The sequence below is a fragment of the Pezoporus flaviventris genome, unplaced genomic scaffold (genome assembly GCF_033815535.1).
Source record: "Pezoporus flaviventris isolate CSIRO_AGI_PZ_B2104156 unplaced genomic scaffold, CSIRO_AGI_Pfla_v1 ptg000025l, whole genome shotgun sequence".
Lineage (NCBI taxonomy): Eukaryota > Metazoa > Chordata > Aves > Psittaciformes > Psittacidae > Pezoporus > Pezoporus flaviventris.
In genome coordinates, this window is record NW_026892573.1 from 28,158,292 (window position 1) to 28,171,062 (window position 12,771).

At 43.3% G+C, this 12,771-nt stretch overlaps 1 protein-coding gene across 1 annotated transcript in view; it reads left to right on the top strand.

The window, feature by feature from the left end:
- ME3 (malic enzyme 3) overlaps nucleotides 1–12,771 on the top strand; it is a 113,414-nt gene that overhangs the window by 10,342 nt on the left and 90,301 nt on the right. The gene's annotated exons all lie outside the window — the stretch shown is intronic.

Here is a 12,771-nt window from a genome sequence, read left to right on the forward strand (position 1 = left end):
CAACCCAAACCATTCTATATTTCTATAATCTCAAAGTATTTGAAGTGATGAGGATTCTGGGAAGAAGAACTGAGAACATGTCTTCCCCCCAGTGCCTAGCAGATGCCTTGGCTTGATGGTGAAAGTGATGGAAAGCAAGGATAAATGTGACCATGTGCTCCAGGAAGGTGGGTCTACAGAAAGCTTTCCAAGCAGATGTTAATACTGGTGGTAACACAGAGTGGCTTTTGGTTGGTGTCTGCTGCTTTACACCCACCAGTGAATTTGCTTACTCTGGTGTCTTATAAACTTTGGGGATGGGGCTTTGAGCAGTATGGTCTAGTGGAATGTGTCCCTGCCCGTGGCAGGGGGTTGGTACTGGATGAGCTTTTATTTCTGAACTTAATGGACAGAAGATCCATTCCAACCCAAACCATTCTGTGGTTCTGTGAAATACAAACTCGGTTGATCAGAGGTAAAAAAAAGTTGGTTCTTTTCCCCTCCTCAGTTTGGAGGATTTTCTGTGCATATACCCCTGGGATTGTTTCTCATTGCCCACATGCAGCAGATTCCTCTCAGCTTTGGTAAACTGCCCAGGTTGTGATGTGTCGCAGTGTTTATTAGAAGGAGACACATGTGAGATGCCTTTCTGTCCATGTGCTGATGCCAGCAGCTTTCACTGGCTTATGTCTAGGGGAAAAAATAATGCTTGTGACAGCACAGAGGTTTCCCTGAGCATTGCTATTGGGTTTCTGAGGGGCAGCAGAGGCTTAAGCATTGAGAGGCTCTCTGCTGATTTCAGTCAACTTTGCATCAAGCCTTTTGAGGAGTCAGGAATAAGCAGTTCCACCATTCGAGATCGTTTGATCACAAAAGGATGAGATTAAAGGTGGCAAGATGGTGGAATTTCACATTGTACTCTGTTCATGGGTAGTAATTAAAATGAAAGCATATGTGAAAAATTGCTGAAGCCAGAAATTCCAAAGCAAAAATGGATTATGCCAATATCATCCATTTCAGCTGATAGAGAATCCCATGAAGGCTCCAGCTGCTTCCATAGTTACATGTTCCAGAAATCAAAAGTGCTTTTTAGTCCCGTCTGTTTTAGCATAATCTGTCCAAGCTCATTCATCTTGCTTATGAACTTTGGAGCGACTGCTCAGTGATGCCTTTCTCATGCCAGAAGCTGTTCTCTGCCATGCAGAAGAGCTGGACTTCTGCACAAGAGTTGTTGAAGGCAAAGTGGGGGCATTGAGTGAGATACCTCGGAGAGCTTGAAGCTGCTCTGGAGAGTTCTTGTAGCTTCATAGAAGTTCCAAAAGTGCCTTTGAATTGTGACCTTCCAGATGTTCCCTGGTCAAGGGTGACTGGGATTATGAAACAAGAATGAATGCATGACTGATGCTTGCTGAAACTGGGCCACCCTCTCTTAAGGCAAGTAATTGTTTGGGGTTTACTGTAACTGTAATGTTAGCTGTATTTGAAGTTATAAGATAACAAAGTAATTTCTCACATAAATAGGAGTGATGCAAACGTGCTGGAAAGCAGCAGCAAGAGTCTGGCTGCTGCTGGAGAATAGGTTTGGTTTTGGCCGTTTATAACAAGTTAATTGCTTTTTAAAGATAAGCTTTAATGGATTTGGCAGCGAGAATGAAATCGTAACCAGATCGTGTTGTTTTGTACCAGTGCCTTTCAGGTTTGCCTGCAAGGTCAAATGTCCTGTTGATGGGCAGCTGGACTGCTTTGCTCATAGGAATGCAAGTGGTGGAGTTGCAGAATGAGTTTCCCACTGAAGCCAAGTATCAAAGTGTCAGAGTCCAGCAGTTTTACTTCCTGTGAAGCTGGAAACCCCTGTAGCCTTCATTAGGGTTTCCTGCAGGGAAGGAGGGATATGAATCTTGTTTGACTCACAGAACCATAATATTTGCACTGCAGTTTGTAACAGCGAGCAAGAAGTTTTCAATTAGTATATCCTGAGGAGCAGCAGATTCAGTGAAGTGGATGCTTTTAATGTTTAATTTTTGACAGAGAATAAATAAGGCAGCTCCCAGGACCTTCAGTGTTCCACAAGGTTGGGGAAGGGAGGAAGAGCGGTGAATGTGGTTACGTATCTATGAGCAAGCAAGGAGCAGCTGAAACCATTCTCAGGTTTTAATGCCTTTGCTTGTCGTCATCATAATGTAACCTCTGAACTGTGGTACTATAGCACTGTAGCGGGCATGCTTGCAGGAGGCATAAATGTCAGTCTTGTTCATAAAAGTCCTTTGGTCAGTTCACCACTGGTTTGAATTTCCTAGTGGTGCAAAAGTTTTCTCAAACTCTAAGCTGGTTGCAATGAACTCTGATTTGGGGCCCAGTCTTGTGAACTTCTTCCCTTTCATAGAATCAAAGAATCATAGAATGGTTTGGGTTGGAAAGGACCTTAAGATCATCCAGTTCCTATGCCGCACCACAGGCAGGGATGTCTCAGGTTCATAGTAATTTCAGGTTCATAGTAATTCCATACTATGGGAAATGCTTTCTATCTCTTAAAAAGAGGCTTCAACCTTAACTTTGAGGCACCATTGCTTTTTCCTATCCAGGCAGAAGAGTGCTGTGAGGAAAGGGAAGGCTCTTGGGCTGAGGAGCCTCTGGGATATGAGAGTTTCCAGATCTGTGGTGTGCACAGTGGTGGGATCATCAATGTCACTGTGCGTTGCTGGTATTCCTCATCTCTGTTCTGGGTGAGGTGGACCATATATCTGGGCATCCAGCAGCTGCTTTGCATGTAGTCTGTATGTATGCAGAGGCTGATCATCTTTTGGATGCATTGGATTTCCTGTCCACCTGCAGATCAGCACTGCAGATAAAACTGTACCTTTGAGCTAACTTCTGGACTTTCAGAAATCCTGGGGCAATGACCAAAGTCCTTACCTTTTTTCCCAAGGAAAAGGATCAAGGTGGAAACAGAGGGCATGCCTTTTTTCCCCTGAAAAATATGAGGTGAAGAAAAAAAGTACTAGAAGTTGTAAAGATGCTTATTTATTGCTCTACAAATAAGAAACATCTCTATTACCTAGAATACACCACTTAGGTTTAAAATCTCCAGCTTGAGCCTGAAGTGGAAACTAAGTTTACTTTCTCGGTCCAGTGAGTTAGACAATGTGTTTAGACACATCATCCCTGGCTGTGGTTGCCAGAGTGTGGCAAAATATAGGAACTATTGAATTTGAACATTAAGACTTGGGGAAAAAAGAAAACAATGTGACTGGGAGAAATACTTGTGGTTTGTTATTTCATATTCATGATTCTTGGAGGCCTTCACCACATTATACAGTTTTCAAGGCATGTGTCATTCAGCTTCTGGTTCTCTTTAATGAGATTCATCCAGGCATTCAAGCTGTCCTACACACTTGCTGCATTACAGCTAACAGTTTGGAGCTCCATTGTGTTTCTTACCAAGGGGTTGTGGAAGGCAGTTTCTGAATCACTGATAGACATTCAAGTAAGGATTGGGCAGTCATGGGCATCGTGTTGGCATTTACATCTCACATTTAGCTTTGGAGTGCTCTTTTGAGACAGGGAAGTAGTTATTCTCACTTCAGTGGGGAGCTGGATTTAACTTGCCCAAGGTAATATGGGACATCTGTGGCTGACCAAGTGGCTGAACACTGGTCTCTCCAAATTAATCCCCTAACCATTCACCCAGCATACCTGTTTGCCCTCCTGTCTTGTCACAGCATCCTTTATCTGTTCCGACAATGATCTCAACCACAGCCTGTTAGAAATGATGTATATCAACTGCTGTATCCCACAAATTGTGGTATCCTATTGTCCTGGGTTCAGCAGTAGCAGTCATGTTTCTCCTTTGTGGTATGCCATCAAATAGGTGTTGTTTTATAAGATGAAAATCATTTTGTGGAATACTTCCAAAAGCTGTGCACAAGAAAGTTTTTTAATGCTTTTCCATTAATATGCTTAATCACTTGCATTTCCTGATGTTATTGTGTACCAGTTCAAACCTTTCCGTCACCCTGTGTATACGTTACAGATGGCGGTACCTGTAATCTCGAGGTAAATGCCTTGTCTACGTTATGAAAGCAATAATTCAAAGAGAGAACCACAATAGGGTAAATATTTAGGCTTAAAGCTTGTGGGCCACAGGTCCAGGTGTGATGTGTGGTCCCGCTGTGGCTGCTGCCTCAGCATATGATTAGACAGATGCTTCAATCAGTGATTTCTTAGAAACCGAGATCACTGGCCTGACTTTCCTCTCATTTTACTTCATGACACCTTCCAGCAAATGTCTAGGACTAGATCCAAAGCAGATTGAATTTGATGGGAAACAAATGAGTAATTACAGCCCTTTGCAGCGAAGTATTCAAACTTGCAGCCTTATTAGTTTCATATTGTTTAAGTGCTTTGCTGAACTAGGGCATGGGGTTTTGATTTAGTATCCCACTGCTGTAAGACTGAATGTCTTCTGGCCAAAGCATGTATCTGAGGAGTGGCGTTAAGGGAGCACAGTTGGGCTGTAAGCAAATTGTGATACACTTCTGCTCTGTATTCACAGGGAAGAGAAGCAAAAATAAAAGCCAGTAATGTATCTGCGTTATTGAGTACCACATAGAAGAAAGCCAACTGCAAAGATGAAATGAACTTGCAGGAGGAGGTTCAGACAGCTTGTTATATCTCCAGTTGGGATTTCCGTTATTAAGCACAGTCACTTCAGGTGTTAAAACTTCTGAATGAATAAATTTGCTCTCAGCTTTACCCTGCTGAGTTTGCAAGGGCTTCTTTTTCTTTCAATCCCTTTCCTCCTTCAGTTTAAAAAAGGAGGAGCAGAAGAGTAGTGGGTGAAAGAAAAGGGAAGTCCTGAAGCAGTGTGACAGACCCTTCTATTGGTAGTGGATTTAGATTCTACATTCTTTAATGCTGGTGTAGGAGTTTGACCTGTCCTTCCCATGTACTATGCAGTCACTGGGCAGTTTGATTACAATATGATTGAATATACACATTAAGGGTGCTTGAAGACACAGTTTGCCTCCAAGCTGTGGGCAGCAAACCTCTTCTTCTCCCCAAATAGTTGGACGTTAAATCCTGGTTCACTTTGTGCAAAAGTACATATTCCAATACATTTGCTATTCTGGTTCACAATTCCTTTGTCCCAGCTCCCTTGTTCCTAGGTTGGGGAAGGTAGGGGATAAAAAGCAAAGTGTAGCAGTAACAAAGAGCACAGGGAGGGTTACCTGTAAGGTAGAGAAAAAGGGATGAAACCCCACAGCCATGCCAGACTTGGGCTTTCTTCTCCATACCAGGCACCTTTGAAAGCAAAAAGTCTATGGATTTATTGAAAAGAAAACTGAGATCAGCAACACTGTGTAAATGTCTAGGGTTTGATCCCACAGGTCTTTAGATGTAGTGCTCATAGTCAGAAAGTGGAATCATAGGATCATGTAAGGTTTGGGTTGGAAGGGACCTTAAAGCTCATCCAGTTTCAAAACCTGCCACGGGCAGGGACACCTTCCACTAGAGCAGGTTGCTCCAAGCCCTGTCCAACCTGGCCTTGAACACTGCCAGGGATGGGGCAGCCACAGCTTCTGTGTTGCCTTACCACCCTCATAGGGAAGAATTTCTTCCTGTCTTCTTGATCCATACAGAAAGACACAGGACAGCAGGGTCAGGATGATGCACAAATTCTGGTGGGAATTCAGTGGTAGAAAGGCTGGTGACTGACATGAATGTGGGTGACCAGACCTGTGTGAACCATACTGTGTGAGCATGGATTTTCAGTGAGGACAAAAATAAACCTGGAATGCTTGTTTCATGCTGAGTCTCAGCAATGCTGTTCCAAGAAAAACATAGTTTAGAAGTTGTTGGCTTTTGGAAAAAACTGATTTTCTTTCCTTTTTAATGTCTCTAAGTTACTTAGGTAACCTCAAGCTTTGCAGAACTCCTTGGTTTTGTCTGGGGAGAAAAAGGCTTGGGGAAGCATCAGGGTGACTCCTAGGCAGACATTTGGACCAAGACCAGCATAATGGAATAGTGAGGGACCCGATTCTACAAACTTACATCTAATAGGAAGCTTACTAAAATGTGCAGCTGCAGGGACACCCCTCTGTACTTATCGCAGTGCCTTAGTCTGAAGTGAGATTTCTGTGGATACAAACACATATCCCCAACAATGTAGGATTGGAGCAACTTTAGTATAATTTGGATACTCATCAAAGTAGAACCTTGCTTGAAATTTGTCTGAAACTGCCTCCCCCCCCCCCCAGCAATCACATGCATGTGGCTAGACCTAGATTTTTGGCAGAACCTCACTCCTTCATTGCGAGTCCTAATTCACCCCTGCTGTTCTCTGAAATGAAAACCTTCTGATTCTCCTGCAGGACGAGGCATTGCTACCGCCATCTGCAAAACATCAACATCCACATCAGGCTAAAATCACTCTGACCTCTCAGCATATGATGACTTTTAAAGAATGTCCAAAGTCATCTCCTTATCTTTACATTGAACAGTGAAGTTAAGAGACCAAATATGTACTGACGCGTAACCAATTTGTTAGGTGGGCATCAGTTAATTCATGGTGTATCTCAGCAGCCACTAATTCATACTTCAGTTTCTGCGTTCTAGTGGTGGACAAATGACATTTACCTACTTTGTACTAAGCAACTATTTTGTGCGCTTCTGTATTTTACAATTAAAAACATTTCTGTGAAGCAATAACAGCTTTCAGGTGCTGAGTTTGAGTAGTACATTCTGGATGTATTTGCATAAGCCACCTTTTTTAGAGCTCTCCCTTATTGAATGTTGGATGTAAATCATGACTAGAAATGCTTGGGAAATGCATTCACAGCTTCAAGCTGCTTTCTGTGGATAATCTGTAACACTTGAGAATAGCGTGAACCATTGGATGCTGTTAATATAACCTTATTTTGACTGCCATGCATGTCAGAAAGGAATTTTAATGTAAGAGTTTCTTTATCATCAGGAGTTCCAGATAAGGAGATAAGAAGCAAAATCTCTGCTCTGTAATAAAATGAAGAGTGATAGCAAAAGTAATTTTGTGTATTGCCTGTGTCTACATTGCCTGTGTCTACATTGTACTTGGGCTGGCTTGGAGGAACCCAACTCCTGGTTCTGTCTGTCCATTTATCCTTGTAAGCAGCCTAATGTGTGTTTGTGAAACTGAAAGACCCTTCTGTAGACCCTTTCAGGAAGAATCACAGCCTGGTTTGGTTGAAGGGTCCTTAAAGCTCATCCAGTTCCAACCCCTGCCACGGGCAGGGACACCTTCCACTAGAGCAGCTTGCTCCAAGCCCCTGTGTCCAACCTGGCCTTGAACACTGCCAGGGATGGGGCAGCCACAGCTTCTCTGGGCACCCTGTGCCAGCACCTCAGCACCCTCACAGGGAAGAGGTTCTGCCTAAGAGCTCATCTCAGTCTCCCCTCTGTCAGGTTAAAGCTATTCCCCTTGTCCTGTCCCTACAGGCCCTTGTCCAAAGCCCCTCTCCACGTTTCCTGCAGCCCCTTTAGGCACTGGAGCTGCTCTAAGGTCTCCCCTTAAGGAGCCCTCTCTTGTCCAGGCTGACCCAGCCCAGCTCTCTCAGCCTGGCTCCATCCGATACATCTAGAAACATTTTAGGAAAACATCTGATTAGAATTTGAGTTGAAGATTTTCCATTGGAAATATCTGTTTGTCTTCACTATTTTTTCTTCACTCTGTTTGCTTCAGCTGACATCAGGGTTTGGTGGTTTGATGGTGTTGAAAGAGATGTTTGTAGCCCTTGTATGTTATAATGTGTTAGCTCTTGGGGAAATGGTGGCATAAGCTTTTTGAGGGTGTTTGGAGCTTTCTGTGTGTGTGATATCCAGCAAGATTGTAGCTTGACCTCTACAATCAAAATCAAATCTGATGTATTAACAGTCTCAGCATCCAGGTAGTCTGCCAGATCTCGAGTGCTTTGTGATCCCTAGCAGCCTTCCTTGGACTCTTAATTGACATCTGCATCCTGCTGGCACTCATTTAAAGCACAGCTGATGGGCTACTTTGCCACATGAGCTAGTCTCAATGACATAATTAAATGTTGGCATTCCTAATGTGGTTATGGTCTCTTAATATGGGCTTTGCAGCTCGAGGCTGTTCCTGTCTCAGGGAACGCTTGAGTCAACACTTTCTGTGAGTGGGGCTGCTTTAACTGTTGTGTTGCTCTGGATTCCTGCTGAAGAAACCCCACATGGTGTACATCAGATGTAGGCAGTATTTGTACTAACAAATGGAACATACCCATGACCATTCTCTGCAGCTAAGGCCAGTTTCTACTTAGAGACTGGTGTATGAGTCCCCAGATGAGCCACTTCTGGATAGAATCATGGAATGGCTTGGGTTGAAGGGACCTTCAACCAGTTTCACCCCCCTGCCATGGGCAAGGACACCTTCCACTAGAGGGGGTTGCTTCAAGCCCCATCCAAGCTGGTCTTGAGCACTTCCATGAGTAGAAGTAGTTTCTTTTGGAGCATGATCTATAATTCTATTCTTAAAATACAATATATACAAATGCCCTTCATATTGCCTTGCTCTTCTTGATGTACCTCAGGTGTGCTGTTATGTCTCTTTCTGTTGCTTTGGGTGTGAAAATTATGAATTACTCCTTGTTTTTATCCTTTTTTTTGTGGCAGTGTCTAGCTTTAGCAAGACTTACAAAGTGGTGGCTAAAAGCTTAGAATATACACAAGTGAAGTGACCCCTTTGAGCATCAGTACAGCTCCGCTTCCCCAGACCTCTGTGGCTGTAAATCCAGTGTGGTCTCTATGGCAGCTGCTTGCTGGTATTTACACTGGTCCACAGCAGAGTCAGAGCTGAAGACCTCTTGTGCAGCACACAGGGATTTCTCACCCACATTTTTAAGGAATTATTTAAAAACTGTATTTCTTGTGGGTTACCTCAACGTTGGTGAATCATGCGGCACTAACCCCGCAATTACAGCTTGGTGAGGTGGTCTAGAGCAAACAGAAACTTCCAGTACTTGGAGAAGGATTTGTGACCCTAAAAGTATGTCTACTGTTTCTCCCCTCCCTCCCAGCTGTATTGATTGGCACAGTCAATCTCAATGGGAATGAGTGACATATGCCAGGAGCTTGTGGTTCTGATGCTGAGAATGGCCACACAGGTGGTTAATCCAGCATGTTAATGCATTTGCTGAGCATTTCCAAATAATGACACAAATAATGGTTCTGTATGAAAGGGGAAGGATGTTTTGGGTTATGTTTTTGCTGACAGATCTCACATTCGTTGCACACCAAGAAGAGCCTGCTGTCTCTGTGCTTAGCAAGACTCAGTTCAGAAGCGCTGTCAGGTGTTAGCATGGGGTTTCAGACAGATCTGGCATGGGATGGGGATCTAACTGAATGACACACACATTTTCTGTGCCATGTTTCAGCACTTCAGAAATGCATTCACTTAAATGCATTAAGCATCTTTCAAGAAGCACTGCATCTTCATTTCTAGCTTCACAAACTTGCAAGACATCAGTTTATCAGAGAGAAACCCACAAAACTCCCGTACATGCTGTTAGCGGGCTACACGTAAACGTGGTAGTAGCAGAGTGTGATGGGTGTTGTGCTGTTGTTCCAAAAGGTGTTTGTGCCTCCCTGGTCTGTTCAATGACAGTTCACATAGCCTCTTTTCTATAAACACCTTTCATGGCCGAAGAGATCCCCCACATGCAGAAGTTTCAGGAGACACCATGATATGTTTGGGAAATCTCTGTGTAAGTACATATAGGAAAAAACAGCTCTCTGGATGATGTAGCTGCTTTTTAATCTTGTTTTCTATAGACTACAATGTCCTTTTGGATAGCCTTGCATTAACCGTGGTGTTACATCCAAATGCTTTCAAATTGCAAAAGCACTCCTTCATCTATTACTTTCCAGCCTGTTGACTAAAGCCGCTTGTGCGTGTTTCACTGTGTCAGGGGTGCTGTTTTCCTAGCACTGCTTACACCATGTTTGAGCTTATTTCAGCATTTTTTGCCTAGCTGGAACTACACATATCTCAATTACAGAACATGCTCAAGTCAATGTAGGGGTTTTTGGCCAATAACTGATGCTAGATGTTATTTGGCTCTGTCTGCAGGGTTTGGCTGGTCAAGCTGACTCTATTCTGTTCTCCCTCCACCCACCCTCTGATTTGTTTTCCCCTGTCCCACAGCTTGGAAAGGAAAAATCTGGAAGTGAAGAAGTCTCAGAGATTCCACTGCTTCATTCCCAGTCCTGTGCCATTAGGAAATCCAGTTCCCCCATGAATAATAACCACCTCAGTGCAAAGCTTACCTTAGAGAAAGTGTAATCTTGTGTTGGTTTAAAGAATCAGTTCCATGATGTGCAGCTACTCGAGTCATTCCTGATGCCATTTCAGTGCTTTTTAAACTATTAGAACATACTTTTGCCTGTTTAGGGGATCTTGTTACAAGCCGCTGCTTGGTAGTTGCAGACTATTGGTTTCTGCACAAACTGTGTGGTAAGATCCCTTGGCACATGCCTCAGGTCTGCAGTGAATTGGCCTTGGAGCTCTGATGCTAAAGATGCCTGTGGAGAACCCCACAGCAAGAAACAGTATGAAAAAACATGGGAAATTTGGAACTAATTTGGAGTTTCTTTGTGTTCTGCCAACCAAATGGCTCTTTGTACACTACCTTTTCGTACACCTCAGGTATCTTGATAATTTTACTGCTTGGATATGTCTATGAGCCCTTAATTAGAGCAGGCCATGTATTCTAGTATCCTGTTCTCACAGTGACCAACAACAGATGCTTAGGGAAAAATGGGAATAGGCAAGCAAACAACAACAGCGCTTCTTTCCTGCTGCCAGCAGTTTGCAGCTCAGCGACCTACTAACTTAAATCATTGCATTTCATAGCCTTCAATATATAGAATCACAGAATGGTTTGGGTTGGGAAGGACCTTATTAAGATCATCCAGTTCCAACCCCTGCCGTGGGCAGGGACACCTCACACTAAGCCATGTCATCCAAGGCTCTGTCCAGCCTGGCCTTGAACACCACCAGGGATGGAGCATTCACAACTTCCCTGGGCAGCCCATTCCAGTGCCTCAGCACCCTCACAGTAAATATCCCTTTCTCCTCCCCATTAAATGCTTTCAAACTCCATATTCAAAGAAGTAACATACAAGGCAAGGAATTCTTTAAAATGACTGAGTGTTGTATAAAGAATTACCTCATTTCGTTTTGCAGTTGTAGTTTGTTGGTGGTGTCTTTTGCTCTTCTCACAGAAGAGACTCTGAATAACCACAGATTCCTTCAGGAGGCATATGGTTTCCAGCAACTTCTTAAGAGACTTCTAGAGAATCTCAGTGCCTGAGGTGACAATGAAGGCTCTGCAGTAGGACAACAGAGACTAATTCAGTTTCTCAGATACAGGGACCAGTCACTAGGGCTAACTAGACAGGGATGATATCTCTTCTTTATTATCAGATTCCCTGCTTTATGTAATACATTGGTAACACTCAGATGCTCATGACCTTCTGAATCTCAACGTTTTTTCCCATGCGTATGGGGAAGAGAATTAACACTGAGCATCAGGAAATGCAGATTCCCTTTGAAACAGGTTAGTTTTGAGTCACACCAAGCTTAAAAATCAACAAACCCCCACCCCAAAACCCCACGAGATCGTAACCAGAAATTAACACACCTAACAGCAATGCATTTATAAAAGTAATTACTTCTCAGCCAGTTTTGCTTAAATTCTTATGGGAAATGAGTGGAAAAATTGAAAATGGAATGAAAACTTGATAGTGGGAAGCCCTGATGTGATGGAGAGCAGCTAGAAAATTAATTTGAAACGTGCAGTTATATGAAGGCAATTTTCTCATTCCATTAGAAAATAAGGATTCTAAAGCAATGTGGAGAATATAGCCCTGCAATGGAAATTGCTTCCGTAACCTCAAGTGTATTCACATAAGCACCTATTCCACAGCCTCAAAACATAGTTAATAAATTGATATGATAGAATTTCCCTACAAAGAGCTTTGTGAAAGAGTAAACAACGCTGGGTAGTGGTGCCTAAAGCTATAGAGATAGGCCTTAAGGGTCTTTACAGCAGGTTTTATGTGTTGGATTTAAAGAAAACAAACCCAAACGCGGTGCAGTCCTATTATATGTAATAATTTACTCAGAGCTTTAATTTAAAATAAACAAACAGTTGTGATGCCACAGGCAAGGCTTGAAGTTTCCACTTATTTGAAGGCATCTGCTGCACAGCAGGCTTTGAGGAGTCATTATTGGCTGGTAAGGGAATGAATGCAAAAGCAGGAGGTTCATCCTTGCAGCTTCAATGGAAACTCCCTAGGATGTCCTGTGAGCTGCAGGAGCAGACCTTAAAGCTCGTTTATGTTCCCAACCCATCTACTTTATCTAACTGGGCACTCATCTGCTTCACTGAGGAGTATCCATGAGCTGGGATGAGTATCCCACACTGGGCTTTGGTTCTGCAGAGGATGTGAAAGAAAATAAAACTGCAGTCTAGAACCAAGGGAAAATGTTGCTGATTGGGGAAATACAGAGATGGAAAGCCCTGTGCCTTCATCCGAAACAATGAGGGGGATTCTGCCACTACAGTGCTGGAGATCACACGTGAGGATGATGTGAGGGCATCAGGGCAACTGTAGACTTAACTTTCAGTATTGGCCTCAGAGTGATGGTGTGATGCCTGTGAGGAGCAGTATGACCTGTAGTGCTCATCTCCTGCCTGGAGGGGTGCAGCTCTGGCAAATCATTTTTCAGTTTGGGATCTG